Consider the following 8,859-nt stretch of genomic DNA (forward strand, 5'->3'; position numbering starts at 1 on the left):
CCAGTCTTTTTTTTTAGATCAGTGTCCCCGCCCCGTTGTTCCAGTGGCCTGGCGCCGTCGAGTTTTCGAATCGATTCACTCCCTCTCGCACCCTGGAGTTCGGGCGTCGGTGAAGTTGGTCGGTTCCAAGTTCGTCTGGCCTGGCCTCTGCAAGGACGTCAAGGGGTGGGCGTCTGCATGTGTAGTGTGCCAGCGCGCTAAGGTCCACCAGCACACTAAATCGCCCCTCGAACCGTTTCCGATCCCGGCCAGACGTTTCGACCACGTGCATGTGGACCTGGTGGGCCCTCTACCTTCTTCACAGGGTTTTACGCACCTGCTCACAATGGTAGATCGGACCACCAGGTGGCCAGAGGCTGTCCCTCTGTCCTCCACAACATCCTCGGACGTTGCACGCGCGTTTCTTTCCTCCTGGGTCGCCCGTTTCGGCACTCCGTCAGATATCACCTCAGACAGGGGCCCCCAGTTCGTGTCAGAGCTCTGGTCGGCACTTGCGCGATCCTTGGGTGTGCAGGTACACCGCACTACCGCGTACCACCCTCAGGCTAACGGGTTGTGTGAACGTTTTCACCGGTCGCTCAAGGCAGCGCTGCGCTGCGCTCTCGGATGGTAACTGGGTGGATCGTTTACCTTGGGTTATGCTCGGGTTGCGTTCGGCTCCTAAGGAGGACCTCGACGCTTCGCCCGCTGAGCTGGTGCTCGGTCAGCCGCTCCGCGTTCCTGGGGAATTGTTGCCAGGGAGTTCCGCTCCTCGACCCGTCCGGCCGTTGATCCTTTTTTGTCCGACAGCACTCGAGTTCCAGGCCCCGTTCACCACTGTTTTCCGCGGTCGTTCGTGCCTGCGGAGCTCATGTCGGCTCGTTTTGTTTTTGTACGGCATGATGCTCACCGCTCGCCCCTCCAACCCCCATACGATGGCCCATTTCGGGTTCTTGAGACGGGTCCTAATGCTACGTTCAGACCAAAGGCAGCGCGAATTTTTTGGGCGGCGCGAATGCATGCAAAGTCAATGGGAGGAGGCGAATGGGCGGGAATAATTCGCGGCGAAATTACGGGCGGCGCAAATTGGGCGAATCGAGCGACGAACGCGCCTTCGCGGGAGTTCAAAAATGTCCAACTCGGGCAAATATTTCGCCAGGCGACAGCCAATCACCTTCAAGTAGGGTTAGAACCCGCCTTCGTGTTGGGAAAGAAGACACGCCCCCTACCCAGAACTCTTTTCGGACGCCGTCCAAACGCAACTCCTGAACGATCCGGTGAAATTCGCCAAGCTGGGCACATCTCCGGTTTACGCTATGAACCCAAACAGAACGCTGACGCCGGTTTGGGCGGCTCAAGTTGGTATAAAGCAGAGCCGCCGCAACTGATCTCAGTCGCTCATCCATGATGATCACAACTAAACACAAACTGCTCGTGTGTGGTATTTGTTGTGTGCGGTCTAGCAAACTTGCTAGCAGCGTTGGTGTAACTAGACTGCTTGTTGTGACGTCAACACAGCGAATTCGCGTTCTGTTCGAACACACCTGGCGGAGCTGGCGGCCAAACACGGGCGAACAAAGCGGCGCCAACTCTCTCGCCGCCTTTGGTCTGAACGGAGCATAAGGGTTTTGTGCTAGATATGGGTGGGCGTAGGGAGCGTGTCACGCTTGATAGGCTTAAACCGGTGCACAGGGTGGCAGACAAAGTTGTGTTTCCGGCCCAGGTTCCCTCGCCCTCCTTCCAGGACCCCGGCAGTGTCTTCACGGGTTCAGCGTTCTGCTTCTGTGGTTCACCTACTGTTTCGGCTGAGGGACGGCGCAGCCGTTATGGCAGGCTGCTTAAGCCTCCAGTGAGACACTGATTTTCTTTCCAGGAGTCCCTTCTGGGTGGTCGGGGGGGGGGGGCTGTGTGGCGGCCACTAGGGGCTACGCCTCTCACCCAGCAGGGCTGGGGGCGTGGTTTGCGTTTGGGGGCGTGGTTTGCGTTCCCGGGCTCTCTGGTGCAAGGTTGTTCCTGTTTCAGTTTGGTTTTTGGAGCTGAGGAATAAAGTTCAAACTCGCCTTCGTCTCCTGTGTTTTTCCTCATCCTGCCACACTATTAAGATAAGGTGGTATTCATATAAGGTGGTATTCACGTTCGTATCCAAGGACATCGATGCTGGAGACGGGGAGTATCTTTATTTTAGCACATGTTATTATTAGTTTATGAATAATAATGCATGTCAGTCTTACCTATTTGAAGACTCCAAATGTGGACTTCCGTTCTGGTGTGATGTCGATAAATCTCTTCATTAGTGGCTGAATGTCCATCCGATGAAGAATATCAATGTGGACGTGCAGTAAAGTCAGGTGTGTGAGTCATCCATCTCTGTGTCATATTGTTCCGTAGCCACGTTTTGAGGTGGTGAAGGGTGGAGAACGACCGCTCAGAGGAAGCGTCGGAGACAGGCAGACATGGGCAAAGTTCAGTAAGCTTTTCCACCTCTGTCATTAGTTCCCTTGTTTGAGGATGCAATGCTCCGACAAATCCAGCAACATCTTGAGCTGACTTGAGTCCTTTTGTCTTGGAGAGCTCACCCATCAATGTGAACTGCATATGTAGACGAGATTTGTCAGTCTGATCGGGGAGCTGTGCAGCATTGATCTCATTCCACCTAGAGTAGTCTCCATTTGCGGCATTGATAAGAGTCTACTCTCTCAGGGCAGCGACTTCCAGTCCTTCTTGGTCCAATCGGCGATCTAGCTCAGTTGTCACAAGACCCAAGGCCTCATAGAACTCACGCCGCCATTGCTGCTCTCCTACATCAGTCACGATGGCCTCGGCCTTCTCTGTCACCCTTAGACGGGCAGGGGTGGTTCTGCTGGTTAGTGGAGGAACGGGCATTTGAAGATTTTTTTTCTGCACAAGCCTCCACTTTGGCAGTCATCTCCTGGACAACTCCACCTTCTCGCAGTGCATGCATGCGCTGTCGTAGCGCAGTCACACACTCCAGTGTGCCCTTCGCACTTGCCTTCTCACTTTGGAGAGTTCTGGCTACGGTCTCGCACAGTCCAAAAAGAGCCTTACAGCTCAAAAGGCCAAAGTATGTTCTTGCTTTTGTAGCTTGTTTGTATCGACCAGGTATTTTCGGCCGAGTATCTCCCCTTACTGTCTTGTCTTGCTCTAGCACCTTCAGTGTCTTCAAAAGGGCTGCATATGAGGGGCAAACCCGTGAAATAGCCCTTCTGCGCACAACCCATCGAGTCGGGCATAATGACAGCAAGTGGCAGACCACCTCGTCACGACCAAACATAGACTGGAACAGCGTCTTACGCTTTGAGGACTCCCCTATCACCACTGAGACATTCCGTACAAAGTTTAGCGTGTCTGCAACAACGTGAACTTCCCTCGCCACTTCCTGCAACAGCAGAGCTAGTGGATGGTTACTGCAGTGCACACAGAGCGCATCTGGACGCTGCTCTTTCAGTTTTGCTTACACGCCTGAGATGCGGCCTGACATATTAGCAGCGCCATCGAAGCAAAATCCCTTTAGACGTCCCAGTGGCAAATTCAAGCGCACAAAAACAACTTTAATGCGGGAAAACGGTGTTTCTCCAGTTGAATCAGGCGCATTATAAAACCCGAGGAAAACATTCACTGCCTCGAGTTGTGAATCCACGTATTGCAGACTACAGGAAAACTGATCTGTTGTACGTACATCGGTGGTCGCATCTGCAGTTAAACCAGAGAAATAATGCTCTCTCACTTCGGACACGAGTCCTCTTTGAAGAGCATGGGCACATATGTCCAGTGTTTCATTTTGAATCGTGTCCCACATCCAGTTGTCTCTTCGCTGTAGCCACTCGCGGGATTTAGGCAACTCATATGTCCTCTCCATCATTAGTTTCCAAAGCACTCCATCTCGATTAGTATGGCCTCTTAACGGAAGCCCTTCACTGCCGAGGAGTCGATCTAAATATCAGGTCTAAGACAGATCTGGCAGTTCGTTGCTCTTTCTCAACACTGTCCGACAGTAGAGCACTAATATAACTGGAGTGTTGCTGAGCGAAGCAAGCATTCTCACTGATTCTGAATGTGTGTCTGATGGCTCGTGCTGGCTAAACTTTGTGGTGGCTTTACGCCAGTTACAAAAGCCTCCTACTGTGAATGAACTTGTCTTTCTATCGTGCTGTCTTAACCCCTTCTCTATACGGCTTTGCAGCAGGTGAAGCAAAGAACGGTGTCTCTCTCCGTGATATCATAGTGCAGCCATTTCCACCGGTTAAACCAGCTTTTTTCAAATGACCGCTCGAAGGTCTCTGTTCCAGTTCCCCTCCCAGGAAAACGAAGGTCTGGTCGACAAGGCTCGTCAGGTCCTCTCACTCTCACGTTAGCTGGGTGGCCTGGCCTGGAACATGCAGCTGCTGAGCCTGCTGAGTCCTGCCTGCGGCCTGGCCTGGAACATGGAGCTGCTGAGCCTGCTGAGTCCTGCCGGCGGCCTGGCCTGGAACATGGAGCTGCCGAGCCTGCTGAGTCCTGCCGGACTGTGTTTGCTAACCTTAGCTCTTGGGTGTTAGCAGCCACTGACCCGCTAGCTACACCGTCCGCACTGCTAATATCCTCCTGGTGATCGTCAGTGGGGACAGTAGAAGTAGGCCTAGGTGCTGCTGCTTCAGCAGCCTCTTCTAACTCGGTCGTCCTTGCTGTTTTCGCATTTTTAGAATTGAAAAAGTCTAAGATTCGTTTTTGCGCCATGTTGTTAAGTTAAGTTACCTCGTCCGACGGCCGTTTGCCAATCAATGCCTCGTGACTGAGCGTTCATATCAACATCAAAGTGACATCGCCATGAACTCGGAGATCTGTAATCACTAAAAGCTAACAGACACATTTTGATTTTTAACATGTTTTCTTCCCCAAAGCAAAATTATTTATTATATCGTTTTAATATATATACTTAAAAAAAAGATAAAATGGCAGGCAGCAGTAGGGGTGCTCCTCCTGTCTGCAGCTCCTTCTCCCTGCAGCTAGGGGGTGCTACAGCACCCTCAGCACTCCCCTTCCCGCGCCCCTGTCAATTAAATTAAATTAAATGTATTATCATTAAAAACAATGTGCAGGCACATGTTAAAAATGAAATGAGGGCTGTGGCTTCACCAAACAGTGCAATACAGATACAGACACAGACAAACACAGCAAACACAGTATAAGATATACACACATGAAGACCAAAAGCTAAAAATAAGTTAAAAATGAGCTGGAGAACAAAATATTTAAAAATATCTACAGACATTCAGTGGGTGGCCAGGTTCAGGTGGGCAACAGCTTGTGGAAAGAAGCTGTTTTGAGCCTGGTAGTGCGGGCTCTGAGGCTCCTGTAGCGCCTCCCAGAGGGCAGGGGGGAGAACAGTCCATGGTTGGGGTGGGTGGGATCTCTGCTGATGCTCAGACCCCTTCGAAGGCAGCGTTTGTGATAAATGTCTTTTATGGCTGGGAGTTGGGTACCGGTGATATGCTGGGCCGCCTTGACGATCCGCTGCAGAGCTTTCTGGTCTACTGAGGTGCCGTTGCCGTACCACTCTGAGATGCAGCTGGTCAGGATGCTCTCTATGGTGCAGTAGTAGAAGTTGATGAGAATTTTGGGGGATAGACGGGCGCTCCTCAACTTCCTCAGGAAATGCAGGCATTGTTGGGCCTTTTTCACAAGGGCCTGGGTGTTTAATGTCTAGGAAAGTTCCTTGCTGATGTGGACACCAAGGAATTTAAAGCTGGAAACACACTCCACTTCCACCCCATTGATGTGTATGGAGGAATGGCTGCAGCTTCTAGACCTCCTGAAGTCCACAATCAGCTCCTTCATCTTCTGCACATTGGGGACAAGATTGTTGGTAATACACCATGATGTGAGGTGCTGAATCTCATCCCTTTAGGCCGTCTCGTTATTGTTGGTGATACGGCCAATGACTGTGGTGTCATCTGCAAACTTAACAATAACATTTGAAGGGTGAGTTGGCAGGCAGTCATGAGTAAAGAGGGAGAAAAGGAGGGAGCTCAGAACACAGCCTTGAGGGGTACCTGTGCTGAGGGTCAGGGTGGAGGAGGTGTGGTCACTTAACCAAACAGACTGAGGTCTGTTGGACCAGTTACGGGGGGGGGGGGTTTGAGGCCAAGGGAGAGTAGTTTGGCAGGTATGATAGTGTTTAAGGCAGGGCTATAATCTATAAACAGCATCCGGATGTGTGTGTTGTTAAGTTCAAGTGGGTCAGAGCAAAGTGCAGGGCAGCGGCAATGACATCCTCAGTAGACCTTTTGGGGCAAACTGGAAAAACCATCCCTCCACAGAGGAGGAGGTCTGCGACACCACCTATCTCCCACTTACAATGCCGTCCTTTCATCTCTACCCCGGAGACTCAAGAAGCCTAGCCTCCAAGAACAACAGTCGGTCACTAACGGCTCCAACGACTCTCGTGACCACTGAATAATGAAGTCGAAACTAACACCCCCAACGACCGTCGCTGCTAAACAAATGCAAATCAATAGGACATCGGAGCACAGGAGAGCCACGCATATCAATAGCTCCGATAACGACGGGCGCGGCCAAACATCGGTACACAAAAGAGCCACTCATATCTTTGGCTCTGTTAGCGACGGGCGTTGGTAAACATCGGGAACACAAAGAGCCATGGACATCTATAGCTCTGACAACGACTCCAAGAGGAAAAATTCTGAGTCTCATCTCCAGCCAGTCAGACTAGCTTGGTCTAGTCAGAAGGCACGAACTGAGGAAGCCTCTTGGATGAGAGGTGAAACGTCTTCACGGATATATACCAAGTCAAGTTGCACTTGATTCAACTCCTTTGGATAAGGAACATGTAAGGACATAGCAGAAGATAGAAGGAACGTGTAAGGAAATAGCAGAAGATAAAAGGAACGTGTAAGGACATAGCAGAAGATAGAAGGAACGTGTAAGGACATAACAGAAGATAGAAGGAACGTGTAAGGAAATAGCAGAAGATAGAAGGAACTTGTAAGGACATAACAGAAGATAGAAGGAACAAGTAAAGACAGAAGGACCATGTAAGGACATAGCAGAAGATAGAAGGAACGTGTAAGGACATAACAGAAGATAGACGGAACTTGTAAGGACATAACAGAAGATAGAAGGAACAAGTAAGGACATTAGAAGGAACATGTAAGGATATAGCAGAAGAAAGAAGGAACGTGTAAGGAAATAGCAGAAGATAGAAGGAACAAGTAAGGACATTAGAAGGAACATGTAAGGACATAGCAGAAGATAGAAGGAATGTGTAAGGACATAGCAGAAGATAGAAGGAACATGTAAGGACATAGCAGAAGATAGACTGGGTCGTGCCGGTCGTCCTCGTCTTCTGCTGTGTCCCACCCTCCTTATGGTGCATTGATTCAAACATCAGTCATGTGACTGCTCAGCTGATTAGTTTGAAGACGCAAGTGGACATTTTTACCGAATGACAAACAATTTACACGTCTTTTAACTTTGAAAGAGGTTTTATTTATATCCAAAGTGTCACAGCCTTGACACCTGCTACACCAGCTGACACCTGCTACACCAGCTGGCACCTGCTACACCAGCTGACACCTGCTACACCAGCTGACACCTGCTGACCCCCCCTTCACCCCGGCATGCCACCTGGCCATCAAGCAATCGCCCTCACCCTTAAAAGGCCTCCACTATGGGCCAGTCTTCGCTGGAACGTCGCCATTCATGGACTTCTGCCTGCCTGCCTACCTGCCACTGAGCCAACTCCTGCTCTACCCCCGAGATCGGTCACTTCAATAAAGACTGGATTCTTTCCTTACCTGGTTGTCCCGTCTGCTTTTGGGTTCTTTCCTGACACGTGACACAAAGATACTATATAGATTAGGGTCGAACTTTTATCAAACACTAGCGATGTAATGAACGAAGGTTTGTAACGATCGGCCTGTGTAATCGCAAAACTCAATGTTGCCGAGAGGGGTCCTAACAGGAAGGTTTTTTACTATTTTTATTTAATCAATTGATACCGACGCTACAGAAAGATTTCGTTATGTTAATTCCATGCCTGCCGCCCAGTGACTTCTGGGACAGGCTCCAGCATCCCCGCGACCCTGACAGCAGGATAAGCGGTTTGGATAATGGATGGATGGATGAATTCTCTTAACTTTATACGATCTCTGTCTTATACTGTCTCTGTCTTCTACGATCTCTGTCTTATACTGTCTCTGTCTTATATGATCTCTGTGTTATACAATCTATGTCTTATACTCTCTGTTTTATACTATCTCTGTCGTATATGATCTCTGACTTATACAATGTCTTATACTGTCTCTGTCTTATACGATCTGTGTCTTATACAATCGGTCTTATACTGTCTCTGTCTTATACGATCTCTGTCTTATACTGTCTCAGTCTTACACGATCTCTGTCTTATACGATATCTGTCCAATACAATCTGTCTTATACTGTCTCTGTTTTATACTGTCTCTGTCTTATACGATCTCTGTCTTATACTGTCACTTTCTTATACAATCTCTGTCTTATACTATCTCTGTCTTATAAGATCTCTGTCTTATACTGTCTCTGTCTTATACTATCTCTGTCTTATAAGATCTCTGTCTTATACTGTCTCTGTCTTATACGATATCTGTCTTATACAATCTCTGTCTTATACTGTCTCAGTCTTACACGATCTCTGTCTTATACTATCTCTGTCTTATACGATCTTTGTCTTTTCCAATCTCTGTCTTATACTGTCTGTCTTATACTATCTCTGTCTTATACGATATCTGTCTAATACAATCTGTCTTATAAAATCTCTGTCTTACACGATGTCTGTCTTATACAATCTCTGTCTTATACTATCTGTCTTCTACGATGTCTGTCTAA

This window comes from Lampris incognitus, chromosome 11, assembly GCF_029633865.1.
Source record: "Lampris incognitus isolate fLamInc1 chromosome 11, fLamInc1.hap2, whole genome shotgun sequence".
In the NCBI taxonomy this organism is placed as follows: Eukaryota; Metazoa; Chordata; class Actinopteri; order Lampriformes; family Lampridae; genus Lampris; species Lampris incognitus.